General features: G+C 37.8%; 1 long non-coding RNA gene across 1 annotated transcript; it reads right to left on the bottom strand.

Moving 5' to 3' along the window:
* Positions 1-5,004: 5,004 nt before the first annotated feature.
* On the bottom strand, positions 5,005-6,991 carry LOC140632949 (uncharacterized). The gene is made up of 3 exons (XR_012030596.1): positions 6,829-6,991; positions 5,978-6,128; positions 5,005-5,227 (listed from the first exon to the last, which is right to left on the bottom strand). It is a non-coding gene; the product is annotated as an uncharacterized lncRNA (long non-coding RNA).
* Between the last annotated feature and the right edge of the window lie 7,757 nt (positions 6,992-14,748).

The following is a 14,748-nucleotide window of genomic DNA, read 5'->3' as shown; positions in this document are numbered from 1 at the left end:
TTTACACTTTAAAATCCATGGACTGTGTAGCATGACATTGACTTGGGCTGTGTAGGCGGATGGCAGGGGAGACCTTCCATATGATGAAAATTTAAAGAATGGTCAGATATGAGTGCAACTATTCTGAGAGTGTAATTTTGCAAAGAATTTAAAAGAAGGCAAGAAAAAATCCATTTCATTCATTTCGTCATAGATTCATCCAACAAAATTTATTTAGTACATATCTGGCATAGAGAAGAAAGGCAAGTAGAGTTAGGAACAGTCTAAGTAAATGCCTTTAGTTCTACACAGACACATTTACTTCATGGAAGGTGACATATTCTTTTGAGGAGTAACAAAATTTCCTGAAATCTAAGAGCATTGAATCAAATCAAGAATTGAGAGAGTTAACTACAGGAAGAAACATCACTGCTTACATTGAAAGACCCTGGTTGGAATCATAGCTTAGCTTCTTGGTTGAGCAAATAACTCACGTCCCTAGCCCAGTTTTCTCATCTGTAGAATGGAAATAATAATAACCCCTTTTATGGATAAGTAATATAAAGCATTAAATCTCCTCTAATAACACTCTGGTACATAGAAATACATGGGAAAAATTACTCACCTTCTTTTTTCCTCATTCATTTCTAATGTCACTCTCTTCATAGCAAGCCAAGAGAGGGGCTTAGGAAACTCTGTTTGTTACAGGGACCTGTAGATGGCGCTCTAACAATGTAAGAGTGGTTTGTTGGAGGGTGGCTTTTTGTGAGGAATATGCCATATGCTCGGTGCTAATGCCTGATTACTGCATGAAATATGTTTGTGGTCCACAGTTTATATCCCAGCCTAACTCAACGAGCTAGTAGAATTGGCAGAAATAGGGTTTTGTAGAGCTACCTTTTGTTCTGTAAAGAGTTATACGTATTTTATGTCAGACCAGTTAGAGTCCATAAAATGGATCACTTCTTTCAGAAGTATAGGAAGGAGTAATCAGAGAGGAAGAGCACATGGGCCAATCATCCAGGGAAAAAGGATGAGTGTTTACACTGACCCTTTATTTTACTGGTGACGGAAAAAAGCTGGTTTCATTTACCACTACTCTCCCAGCTACCACTACCAGAGTTGTGAGATTCCAGTGACGGGTAAGGAGTATTTGGAAGGATCCAGAGGAAGGCAAAAGATAGTGGGGAAAACACAATATTTCTTTCTTTGAAAGGCTGCAAGGGTGGGAGACATTGAAGCTCTAGACCAGCAAACATGTCATCTGTGTCACTGCCTCTCATTCCATGCTAAAAGCAGACATTACTAATGAATAGATTATGCCAGTGTTCCCTGTTGAGGTTGGAGACAACTACAGAAACATTCTTGTAACCTTCCAGGCAGCCATTACAAAATCATAGGAGTTGCCATATAGAATGAAAGCTCAGTCCCAGGCATATATAGCCACCCTACTCAAAGGTGGGGTTTCTTTTTCCCTTTGTGTGTTTATTTAGCTTGTTGGATTTTAACCTGTATGGCTAGCAACAAAATCTAAAGAGCTCTCTTAGAAGATACATTATTCAGATTTGCTGCAGTAATACACAGTCCCATTCTCTTAGTGATTTATAATGCCAATTTATTTCTCACATACATGTTGGTGACTATGGGTCAGCCCACTGTGGCCTTGCTCCACATTTTTTCATTTCTGCATTGTTAGGAACCAGGGTAAAGGAGCAGACGCAGTTTAGCAACAGGGCTAGAAGAAACAAGTGATGCCTCTTAATTCTTTTCCTCTGATGTGGCATACGTCAAAATCACTCACATTTATTTGGTCAAAGCATAGCATGACAAGGCCAAGCTCAATATCAACAAGGAGGTGTGGATAGGTAGGAGACATGGCAGTGGTTGGGGATGTACCATTCTCTCATAGGGAAGAGGGGACACAGTAATCTTCACAGAAAATTCTTTCCTTGTGATTCTACTAGGACCGCATAGTGACTTATTACATTTTACATTTCTTCCTCAGTTGTAATGAAGATAGAAGCTATAGAAAGCTGAGGTCAATCATCTTCCAGCAATTCAGTATACTTCTTTGATAGTGGGATAGCCTCTTCTCTTTGGTGAATTTCTGATTACACTCCTAATAGGATGATTTGATCAGACCAGGTAACTCAGTCAAAAATTCTTTATATGATTTAAACCCTGGTCCTTGTTCATCCTGTTGGCCTCCTATTTTAAAACCAAAACCTTTATGATCCAGACAGAAAAACACTATGAGAAGTCAGGATGACACCATTTTTATTTGCATATTGTTAAAAATTCAACTATTTCAAAGATCTAATTGGCTTTATTCAGTGATTCATGAATTAGGCAGCATTCTATCTAGCAGTTAGAAAGCTGCTCTAAGGTGCTGTACAAAATGAAAGACATAAGTAGAAGGGAGAGAGACAAAGTAGTTATTACACTAGCAAAAAGCAGATTGGTTGATTGGTTGTGGCAAGGTCACCTTCCTTTAGGGGACAGACATGGCAGGAATCTGTCAAAGACTACCTCTCTAGCACTAACCAGGTAATTCCGGATTGAGTGGTTTAAGATTCCATTCCTGGGAAAGGCTGAAATGGTAAATTAGATATTAAGTCTTAAAAATTTTTTTTAACAATATGTCCTTCAATTTTCCTGGAATTCACTTCCTCCTATGAAAGACCTCCAAAGTTTACCGCATGAACACTTAAGTGTGGCTTCTATCCTTTACCAACCCCAGGGATGGTAAATCTACTCCATTACTTTTGCCCTATAGAATCATATCTTTTGGGACGCCTGGGTGGCTCAGCAGTTTAGCACCTGCCTTTGGCCCAGGGCCTGATCCTGCAGACCTGGGATCGAGTCCCATGTCGGGGTCCTTGCATGGAGCCTGCTTCTCTCTCTTTCTATGTCTCTGCCTCTCTCTCTGTGTCTCTCATGAATAAATAAATAAAATCTTAAAAAGTAAATAAATAAAATAATATCTTTGTAAACCAAAAAAATGACCATGGGTGTCAATCCAAAAATAAAGAAACTAGTGTTTCTTCTAAAGAACAAAGAAGCATGCTCTTTTTAATCCAAATTTCTTATTCTTACCACATCATTTTGCATGTAGTTGATGTTGGAAGGAAAGTATCCAGTTCAGGATTTTCCTTGATGCCTTCAGTCCAAGGCAATAGCTGATTCCAACACCTACTCTGGGCTTGTGTGCACCTGGAGGAGCAAATATACTCTATGCTTGAGTTGACTAATGAGTAGCAGCTGTATAGTTCTGTAGAAACTGTATATTTTACCCAAAGAAAAGAACATATTGGGATTATAGGGCTGAAAGGCTATCCCCCTACCATAAGAGCACCAGCCTGTGAGCACCCTATGTTGATTACATTCTGAAGGCTAAGTCATTGACTCTCAGTTACATTTGTACTTATATATTTTTATATACATACTTATATAGCAATATCAAGGAAGGGGACTGTTTAGTAAGATGTTGATAATCTGCCAAGGTCAGTGGCAGCTGTGACTCTGTCTCTACCTCCTCCATCATAACATTCTTGTCCTGTTAGTTTTTCTTTTCATATGAAATACTACATTTCCTCTTACTCAACTGATGGATGGTTGGGATTATTATTTTTGATTTTGGCAAACCCATAAAGAGGAGCATTCCGAATGTGCTGGAGGGGTAGGAACAGAACAGATACTGAGGCCATGTCTCAAAGAAATACACTTTGCCTTGCTAAATCCTCTTCATCCTCAGGTCTTAGCTTCATCGACACTTCCCTTGAGTCATTCTGAGCTGGGTGCCCAGCTGTGTGCTTTTATGTACATCTTATATAAGGAGACTCTGAATTTCCTGAGGCAAGAAAGTCTTCAAGTGCTTGATATTTCTTCAGTGCTTGACACGGGTTTGGGTATAGACTAGGGACTCAGCAAGTACTAATGGAATAGATGGAATGAATGAATTCTTACTTCCTCTGCTTGTCCCCATCTTGGAGGCCATGAAAGGTCTTAGATTGGTCTAGGCCACCAAAAAATTGTAATATGACTTGGAGCTCCTAGTTAGGAAGTACTCTAACCCAAGCAGATGTGTTTGAAGAGGCAATATTTTCACCACTCTGGGCTTGCCCTTCCTCTTTACAGAGACTTTATAGTATGGTGATTAAGAACAGTCTAATGGCATACACACCTATCAGGAAGTTCTCTCTTTACCTTTGATGAGTAGTAAGAGCTTCTTGGAAAAGTTATGTTAAAAGCTGCTGATCTCAGTTTTCTCAGGTATAAAATGGGGGAAATAATAACGCCTATCTCATATGATTGTTGTGAGATGTGAGATTTTAAGTGGTTGGGTCTTAGTAAACACTTAGCAATTGTTAGCTGTTATAATCAATAGTGCTATTAATTTGTATTTCTTCTGATTTTGACTATGAAAATAAGAAGAGACAAGAGAATGAAGCAGAGTGATACTCAGTATCTGAGCAGATTTTAAAAGGCCATGGGATTAAAGACTGTCGATAACTCATATTCTTTTGCTTATAAACTCCCACTTCCATCAACACATTAAGTATAATCAATATAAATATAATCACCACTCAAATAGGATGGTCTATTTGCTACTCACTTTTCAGAAAAGTAACCTAAGCATAAATGTAAAGACTCTGAAAGCAGTGTCATTAGTGAATGTTATTATCAGCCCTCCCCAGTCCTACTCAAATCCCAAGGTTGGTTGTATTTTAAAAACACTCTTGCTTCATTAATCTGATTTTTAAAAAGCAGGGATTGTTCATTATACATTATGCTTCAAGTTAGGGTAGCTTTTAAGAAACTGGCATTTGGCTTTATTAAATAAAATTTGTTTTCCTTGTGATCACACAGTAGTAGGTGATACTGGATGTCCTTTGCTACAGTAAAGATGTTGAGTGCCCTTTGAGGGAACAGGTAACCAGGGTCTGAGTGGACTTCCTCCCTACCATAAATGGACTAGTGTGTGCTGAGATATGCTGTACCAGTGACTTCTTTTTTGTAAACAAGACTGCTTCTATCTGACAAGCTGGAGAACAGTGGGAATAGATGACTGTGTTCTGGGTTTAATTTCCCATCAACAAGGAATTCCAATGTCCAACAAGATCCTAAATAGCTTACTGTTTCCTCCTAGTCTGTCTTCCTTCGGATGCCAGAGATCTGATAGTGATAGTATCACTGGAAAGGTGGAATTTCTCCTAGGAAATGTTGTTTCCCAAGATAGGAAGTAGGCCTGTGAGACAAGGAGAATTCCTATCAGTAATAACTATGTATACATAGTCAGAATCTGACCTTTACATCTTGTAGAGGAGTAGAGGAGTAAGAGGAGTGAGAACCTGGCTTAGATTCTGTCCTTTGTTTTACCAGAAATTGATTTTGAAATCACACAGACCTAAGTTTATATGCTAATTCTTGAACATTTTAGCTATGTGATCATGGATAAATTAAGTTGGCATTTCTAAGCCTCATTGTAAAATTAGTTTATATATATATATATATATATATAATTAGTTTATATATATATAAAAGTATATATATAAGTATACATATACATGTATATATATAAAACTAATATATACATAGTACATATACATATATAAAACTAATATATATGACTAGTATATATAACTAATATATAACTATATATATAACTAGTTTATATATATAAATCATCTTCTAAAGCACCTGTAAGATGTGAAATACTTAAGAAAGAGTAATTTTTACTATTTTAATAGCAATCTTAGTAGTATATATAGTAAACTATAAATGTACATATATATATATAGATAGTTCATTTTGAACCACTGGAGACATGTATATTATGATAATAGAAAGAATAAATTACATTGAGTACCTAGTATGTGATGGCTATTGCTAATCTCTTTATAAACATTACCTCATTTAGTTTTACTCTCATAAAACTTTAAGAAGTGGATTCTATTATTTTTAAATATAAGAAATTAAGGAATGAAGAGTAAATTACCGAGTAATATGAAGAGGTGATAAATTGCCTGAGAATTCTGAGAATCCTGTCTTTGTTGTGGTGGTGTGAAGGTTATTTGTCCAGCATTTCATATATACTCACAAGGAAAGAGAGAGTCCATAAGATACAATCTATTCACCAGGATGCCAGTCTAGTTGAGAGAAAAAAAAAAAAAAAAAAAAAAACATGTCCAAATACTGAAGGATCAAGCCATGTAATTGGTAGTCATGATGTTATAAGAGATAAAAATGTAAACAGTAGGGCCTGTCCTCCTCTTCCTTCTTTATCCATTCTCTCCTCTGCTAAGTAATCATTTCAGGTATTCATTCTGTGCTTAAATCAGTGCTAGTTACCAACATGGGGTCTGGTTATAGATGTCCTGAGTTTAAACCTTTGCTTCACCAGTTATTAGCTGGCTAACCTCAAGTGACTCATTGAACTTCTCCGAGGCTCAGTTACTCATCTAGCAAATGGGGATAAGAATAATATTATTCATCTCTATTATTATTAATCATAATATGTATTTCAAGGTTGCTGTGAGGAAAGGATGAGATAATGTACTTCAAGCACTTAGTACAGTTTATGAAACACAATGTAGACTTTATTATTACTCTTGTACTTTTGAAAAAAAAATACTTGCACTCTTCTGGGGATGCTAGGCTTCTCGAGGGTGTCACTCCACCTAACTGGGAATATCTTTTGGATTCCTTACATTTCCATGAAAGACAAAAGTGTTCTGACAGTTTAATGCAGGTTCTAAAAGGGCCTGATCTTTTAGTTAGGGTGGTGTATGTATGAATGTGTGAGTGAGTGAGAGAGAGAGAGAGAGAGAGAGAGAGAGATTGACTAACCTGTATAAAGGTTAAGATCCCAGGCTCTTCATCATGGTCTCCAAAGCAGTACGACCTTCATCCCAGATTTCTCCTCTAAGAAGAATACAGGCTCTTGAAGAACAGGGATTATATGTAGATGTCTTCATGTCCTCAAGCCTTCCACAGCCCCTAATGCACTGACGTCTACCTAACTTAAAAGAGAAGTTAAGCAAAATATAGTCTATGCTTATCTTTCCTTTAAGATCTGAAGATCACTGAGAGAGAGAGAGAGAGAGAGAGAGAGAGAGAGAGAGATTATTCATTGCACTTTAGCATCCTAGAAGGTCCAAGCAGCGTATGCAATACAGAGCACAGTCAGGAGTATTTATCTGAGGGTCTGTGTGTGTCCTCCATCACCCCACAGAGAGAATTTATAGCAGAATTTGACCTCAACTGTCCTGACTTGTGGATACAAGAAGTCTCTTCCTCTTTTGAGTTTTCCCTCCAGGGAATAACTTAGCTGTCTCTTGTTCCACTTCTCCCACCAAGATGTCAATACATTGATTTTAGCTTAGCAGAGAGGAGAAGGCTGTAAAATTGAACATACTCAAATAAAGTGTGGGGGATTAGAAGGATGACAGTCCAATGCTATTGTATTCTTTGAAGCTCTCCAGACACAAGTCTAGTGGGTGGCCAAACTATCCATAAGGCATAGAACTGTTTAAGCCTGTTAGTTACTTTCACAAACTGTTCTGAAGTTACCAGTGTCAATTTCAAACCATTATTTAAAGCCTTACAAATAATTATAATGCTTTGCATTATCCCTTGTTATTTGACTATCAGACTCTCTTCTCCACTATAGGCCAGTGATAATGGCATGCATCGGATTAGCATTGTATTCAGTTTAAGGAATGGATCATTTTTAAGAGCTGCCCTGACGTGATACAAAGAATGTGGTAAAGTCCAGAAAAGACCCTGGGTGGTTTTAATTTAAAATACGGCAACAGGTGGTTTGATACTCTTCCCTGCAAAAGGTGAACTCTAATACCCCTCCTCTTAAGTGTTAGTTGTATTTAGGGACTTTCTTCTAACAAATAGAATGTGGAGAAAGTGAAGGTGTGTGATGTTTGACATTAGGATATACAAGGTACTGTGGCTTCCTGCTTGCAGTGAGTTCTGCAATCAGTTGCAGAACTCACTGTTTTCACATAATCTTATATTGTGGGTAATTATACACAGACATTAACTTGATAAAGATAATTAGAAGAATCTATCATTGCTGGGGGGGTTCAATTTATTTGACTGTGAACTTTTAGTGGGGGAAGCCAGTCAGTATGTCACAAAGACATTCAGCTGACTTATGGCATGAGGAACTGAGGCCCCATGACAGTCATGTGAGTGCACCACCTTGGAAGTGAAGCCACCAGCTCCATTCTGGGCTTTCAGATGATTGTGCCTCCGATGGACATCTTGGGTATACCATTTCATGAAAAACTCTGAGCCTGAATCAGTCACTGAAACTGTGCCTGAATTCTTGACCCACAGATACTGTGAGATTAAAAAAAAAATCATTGTATTAATCCACTAAGTTTGGGGAATTTTATCACACAGCAATAGCTAACTAATACTGGCTTATTTCAGCGAAACTTTCAAAATTCTTTCCATTTCAAATAGTTTTTTGGAAAGCATAAAATAGATTCAAAGAAGTTGGTGGAAGCTGCCAAAGTAGGCACTGAATTTTTTTTTTTTTTCTGACACCTTTAACTTCTAATTTATTTTTCCTGGCCTGCCTCTGAGATCACATTCTGGGTATAGAATCAATCTGTAGCAAGGATGGAGGAGGGAATACTTGGGATGCTCAGCTGCTTTTATGAACAACAATTGAGGCTTTCCTTATCTTTAGTTGATGGGCTTAGTATTCTCGACCTAACAAGAATTCTTTAGTTTAAACAGCATATGTCTTTTTTTGCTTATGTGTTTTGTCCATAAGATTATTATGTCTGCTTTCAATAAATTCATAAAAATAAAATCAATGTGAATGATCTTAAGGGAAAGGAATACTGAGATTGGACCTAATTCTTAACTCCTAAGAAAGATTTGGGGGAGGAGGCTTTTTGAATAGATATCGCTCTTTGGACTATAGAAGGGACACAGTGAGTGAGGACCAGGTGGATAAAGATAATTTTTCTTAGACTTATGCAGTAGTGCAGTTCCTGTGTTCTCTGAAATATCCCTTACATTATTCTTACTTGCTGGGTGATATTGTAGACAGAAATTTGGTCTTGAAATGAAGAGATTTGGCTTATAAGTCCTACCCCCTATGAAATAAATTTTTCTCCAGAGACTTTTTTCCTCCACTTTTTTAAAAAAGATTTTATTTATTTATTCATGAGAGACACAGAGAGAGGCAGAGACATAGGCAGAGGGAGAAGCAGGTTCCCCGTGGGTAGCTTGATGAGGTCTCAATCCCAGGACCCTGGGATCATGACCTGAGCCAAAGGCAGACACTCAACCACTGAGCTACACAGGTGTCTCTTTCCTCTAATTCTTTAATACATTGCGGGAACAGGCTTGTAACTGAAAGATGCATTTTCAAGGAAACTGTACAAAAAATGTGTTCTTATCATGGTAATAATTTGAAAGCATTTTTTTTTTTAATTTTGAGGAATGTTTTTGTTCCGGGAGTTATGGTACAATCAAATGAATTCATCTTTGCAGTGAAACCAATGGATGAAAAAGTATGTGAAGTGCAAACTATAGTTATAAGTTTACAAGATAAACTACTTTTGTTGGGAATCAGTTGCAGAACTCACTGTTTTCACATAATCTTATATTGTGGGTAATTATACACAGACATTAACTTGATAAAGATAATTACAAGAATCTATCATTGCTGGGGGGGGTTCAATTTATTTGACTGTGAACTTTTAGGGACTTTGGATTAGATGATTAACTCATACTGGGTATTAATTTGTTGGTAAGTGCCTGAAATAGTTACTGAAATTAATACAGATCACGTTTTTACCTTTTCACAATGAATCTGTTTGATTAACAGTACTGTATTTATTCAGTTGGGGATCTTAAATACCAGATGCAAATTTCAAATAATCACTTGAACAATCAAGTTCAAATATTTAACAGATCAGTGCAGAAAAGATTAAGTGGGAAATTTACTTTAAAGGACAAATGAGTGTGTTAGAGACAGAGTAGAGTGAGGAACAGATATATTTTAACTATTTTGGACCTTGTGATATGGAAGACACATAGGTCACATGAGGGGCATGTTTCCAGTTTCGGGAAATTTTTGATTCATTACAATTTTTATGAAATCTTTTCTGGTATGTTAGAGAATGGCTCCAACCCTAGCCGTGTGTGAGCATCACTGAGAAATCTTATTAAAAATACAGATTCCTGGGCCTCTCAGGATTCTGAATCATAGATCTGGTTTGGTACTTACACATCTTTATTTTTAACAAGCTCCCCAGGTGATTCTGATGCATCACCTGCTTTAGGAAGAACTAAATTAGGACATTCCTGTGGAAGTCTGCTCCTAGCTAGAAACATGAGATTATACTAGTTTGCTCCTAATATCATAAGCAGGAAAATAGAAGAAAAGACACATTCTTTTTTCTTTTTTTTCCCACTCATTAGGCCCTAGTGCAAACTTCGCATGTCCTCTCTTCTAATTGCCAAAGGCATCTATTTTCTTCATGCTGCTGTCTTTCCCAGTTTCTTACCTGAGGAAGGAGACATTTACCTACTTCTAACCCATTCTTCTGGGGCTGATACTGGCACTGCTCTCGAGGCTAGCCCTGTTGAGCACTGGGCACTTCTCTCGCTCCCTGGACTGTGCTCCCATATTGTATTTCAGTCTCCATTACTTGATTTCTGGATTCTTCCTTAAGATGTAGTCCTGAAGTTTTTTTCCGTAATGTAGTCCCTGTAAAGTTGGAGTTTGGTCTTGATTTTCTTCTATACTCCTCCCCAGAATGTAAATCTTCTTTCAAAACCTTAGTCCAGAGACCAGGACTGTCACAAGGTGGTAGATTTCCTCCGTGTAGCCCGGCATACTTTACTCCCTATTCCTTCTCTAATACCATATTCGACCCCTCACCCCGATACAGATATTCTGTGTTGGACTTTCGTGATGACCCTAAACCAGGGACTGTCCACCTGAGAGGATATATATGTAGCTACAAGTTCATATTCTGTATTCTGGTTATTTGGTCTGGTCAGGCAGTGTCATGAGACATGACCCAGCAATTGGAGCATCTATGAATCTTTTCAACTATATAAGAAGATTAATAGAGAAATTGAAAACATACACTCTTTTTTTTTTCCTAAGATTTTATTTTTTTAAGTGATCTCTACACTCAACATGGGGCTTGAATTTAGAACCCTGAGATTAAGAGTCACATACTCCACTTAGGTAGCCAGATGCCCTACATGTGCTTTCTATTCTGGTTTCCTTTTCCTTTCCTTTTCACTGTCCCAGTCATGAGACTTGAATTTGTAGCTATTTGCTTTTGTCCTAATCTATAAACTAAGTCTTTTCTCTCCTAAATGTCAAACAAAGTAATTTTCCCAGACTAAGTTGGAATAAGCAGTCTCTGAAGAGCTCCTTTTACTGGAGGGCTCAATAAGAAGCTGAATGACTGAATCATCCTATGGAGGGGATCCAGGAGTACAGTAGATCTCATGCAGCTTTGGGAGTCAGGAGTTAGGATTCGTTGATAGTTAGTAGCCATAAGTTCAGGGAGTATCAGTTACTACTCTATGGAGTGGCAAGTGGGTCCCTACTAAAGAGATTATATTGGTTGGTTCAGAAAAGGGTAATGGGTCAGCCTGGTTGAAATAACACAGTAAATGTTCTGACTATGAGTTGCTTGGTAAATTTAGTCTTTTATCTATCCTGAGATAAAAGCACTAAGGCTACCTGCTCTGGAATGCTGGTAATAAATCAATTCTGAAAAAGTGTTATATCTTATGGTAGACCCAGGAGATCAGGGCTGCTAGGAAATAGGGCATTGGAACTCTAACTTCTCAAAAGATCTAGAAGTTTAATGATTAAATAAGTTTTACTGAATCTCTATTATATGCTAAACACCAGATAAAGTTGATTTGATTTCAGGGTTATCTATAGCACTTGATGGTTCATTATACAATATGTTTTAACCAGAATATAGTTTTAGCAGCCAGATAATAAGGTTTGATGATCCTGCACTGGGCTTGCCACTCCGGGAACTATGCAGGTTCAAATACTGAATCTGGAATAAGATGGAACTTTTAGGCTCTAATATAGACTGGGCTTCCTCAGGTTGGCCTACATTTCTAAGAAAAAAACATTGTCTAAGAGGAAGGTTGAAAAACAAGTTTCAAGACTTACTCTTGACTATTCACATACAAGATCAACTCTTTAGGCTAGACTGTAGCAGAGCTTTTTTTTTCAGAGATTTTATTTATTTATTCATGAGAGACACACAGAGAGATGGAGAGACATAGGCAGAGAAGCAGGCTCCCCTTAGGAACTCAATGTGGGACTCAAACCCAGGACCCCGGGATCAGGACCTGAGCCAAAGGCAGATGCTCAACCACTGAGCCACCCAGGTGCCATAGATTATAGCAGAGCTTATGTTTAAATCATGGCTAGTGATAGAATGCTAACCTTGCTCCTCAGATTGGAATTCATATGTGTGACTTTAAGTCTAGGGTCTGCTAGAGCTGAACATACTTTTGCAGTAATATCCTGTTAGGTTGGGGTGGATCCTGTCTGTCCCCTTTATTAGGTATCTGGGAACATGTGCTCACCCTCCTCCATGATTGACACTGCATCTGGTTTTAGATAAAGACTCCAGAGCATTATTGAAGCAGAGTACTGCTCTGAGCCTCCATATTTGACTCAGTCATCTTACATTTAAAAAAAATAATAATAAAAAAATAAAAAACTTTAGAAAGGATTCTCCAAAAATACCCACAAACCCATTTTAGTAAACATTAACAGTTCTAATAACTACAGATCAAATTCCTTTACCTTTACTTTTGGTTCATGAGGGACTGTCATAGCAAGGGCATTGCAAGCTGCTAAGAAGACTCAGGGATAAGTTCTGGCCTCAGAAGCTGAGTCCTTGAAAGAAGTCTTCAAACTAAAGAGAATAATGTTTCTTTTTATCCACTGTTCTTTTTGGGTTTGTGAGGTTGGTGGCAAAGTAAGTATGGAGAGGACACATTCTCTTGGTTTATATAAGTAAAAGACAACAGTTGGTCTTCGTTTTTCTTAAAGTGGGAATATGGAGAATATAGGCATTCAGAAGTGTGTTACTACTTGAGAGACTATAAGGAGAGGCTCTCAGTTCATAGGGCTCATTTTTCTTAGGGAGAATTATGTAAATAACTGGAACTTAAACATATTTATGTCACTATTATTTGAACATGCATATTTCTGTAGGATTTTTCATGATTGAAAAAAGAAATCTGAGGCCTGTGCATTTGCTGCATTCAATAACATAAATGCTCATTTCTGAACTGTGATTGTATATTGTCTCACAGCTCATGCTGACACATGCCCAATTCCTGTCATAGGCAGGAGGGTGTCTTTGGGCTGATTACATTTTGACAAAACTCTCTATGGAGATTCTAGGCATGGCCGATGTATAACAATGAGGCATATGCTGCATGTGTACTTGTGTGTTAGCCAAATGTAGACTTCCATTAGATATTTGAGTGAACTGCAACATTCTTCCAAAATTTCAAAGTGATATTTGCCAGTATAGACTTAATCTCAAGATAAAATTTTTCAAGCAAACAGGTGTGCACTTTCCTCTTTTGAATGAAAATGGACTTTTCCAATGAGCATCAGTTTTGTTGCAAGTGGTGATATAATACAGAAAATAATAAAGTGGAGCAGAGGAGAGAGTGATTGGCAGTGAGATAAATACCAAAATCCACGTAGAGACTGAGGTATTCCTTTGGAAAGCAAAATCAAAGAAACAAAACCTAAAACAAAGAGATGGCATTTGAAACTAATGATGTTAGTTAATATGTTAGCTAATTGAATTTAAATAAAAAAAGAACACCTTTTAAAATAAAACTTAAAGATATGGCAGCATGCAGATGGTAGTAGGTAAGTAGGTAGATAGATGACAGATAGATAAATAGATAACTGCAAGGAATTTGCAGGTCTGCAATTGAATTCTATTCAATTAAGTCTATTAGGTGAAATTAGCATATTTCAGAAGAGCTGAAAGCCAAGAAAGAGCTATGATACCATAGTCAGAGGGATTCCCTAAAATATTTGAAATTATTTACTCAATGCTCCCACCACAGTCTTAGGAAAAAGTCTAAAGTCCCTCAAGTCGCTATAAGTCCTGAGATGATTCAGCCCATACTTAACCTTTTTAGCCTCATTAGTGCCTTTTTACACACACACACACACACACACACACACACACACTCACACACACACTGCTTTTGCCATCCCGACCTTCATTCAGTTCCTGGACATGCCATATCTTCTGTAGAATAAGAATCTGCAGGGCAGCCCCAGTGGCTCAGTGGTTTAGCGCCACCTTGGGCCCAGGGCAGGATTCTGGAGACCAGGGATGGAGTCCTACGTTGGGTTCCCTGCATGGAGCCTGCTTCTCCCTCTGCCTGCGTCTCTGCCTCTCTCTCTCTCTCTGTCTGTCATGAATAAATATAATCTTAAAAAATATTTATATCTTAAAAAAAAGAATAAGAATCTGCAGACAATCATGGATTGACAATAACTCGGGTATTTCTGACCTGGTTACCTTTCCTCTCCTTCCATCTCAACCCTTTCACATGGCAAAAAGCTCCTTGTCTTCTAGGTTCCAACTCAAGTGTCACCAGGAGGTCTCCAGGAGGCCTTCCCTGATGTCCCCATATCCCTGAAGAATATAGGCCTCTCCGTTACATATTACATATTCCTACAATATATTCAAC

This window comes from Canis lupus, chromosome 5 (genome assembly GCF_048164855.1).
Source record: "Canis lupus baileyi chromosome 5, mCanLup2.hap1, whole genome shotgun sequence".
NCBI lineage: Eukaryota > Metazoa > Chordata > Mammalia > Carnivora > Canidae > Canis > Canis lupus.
The sequence above is the reverse complement of the archived record's forward strand: the minus strand, read 5'-3'. Positions and strand labels throughout refer to the sequence as shown.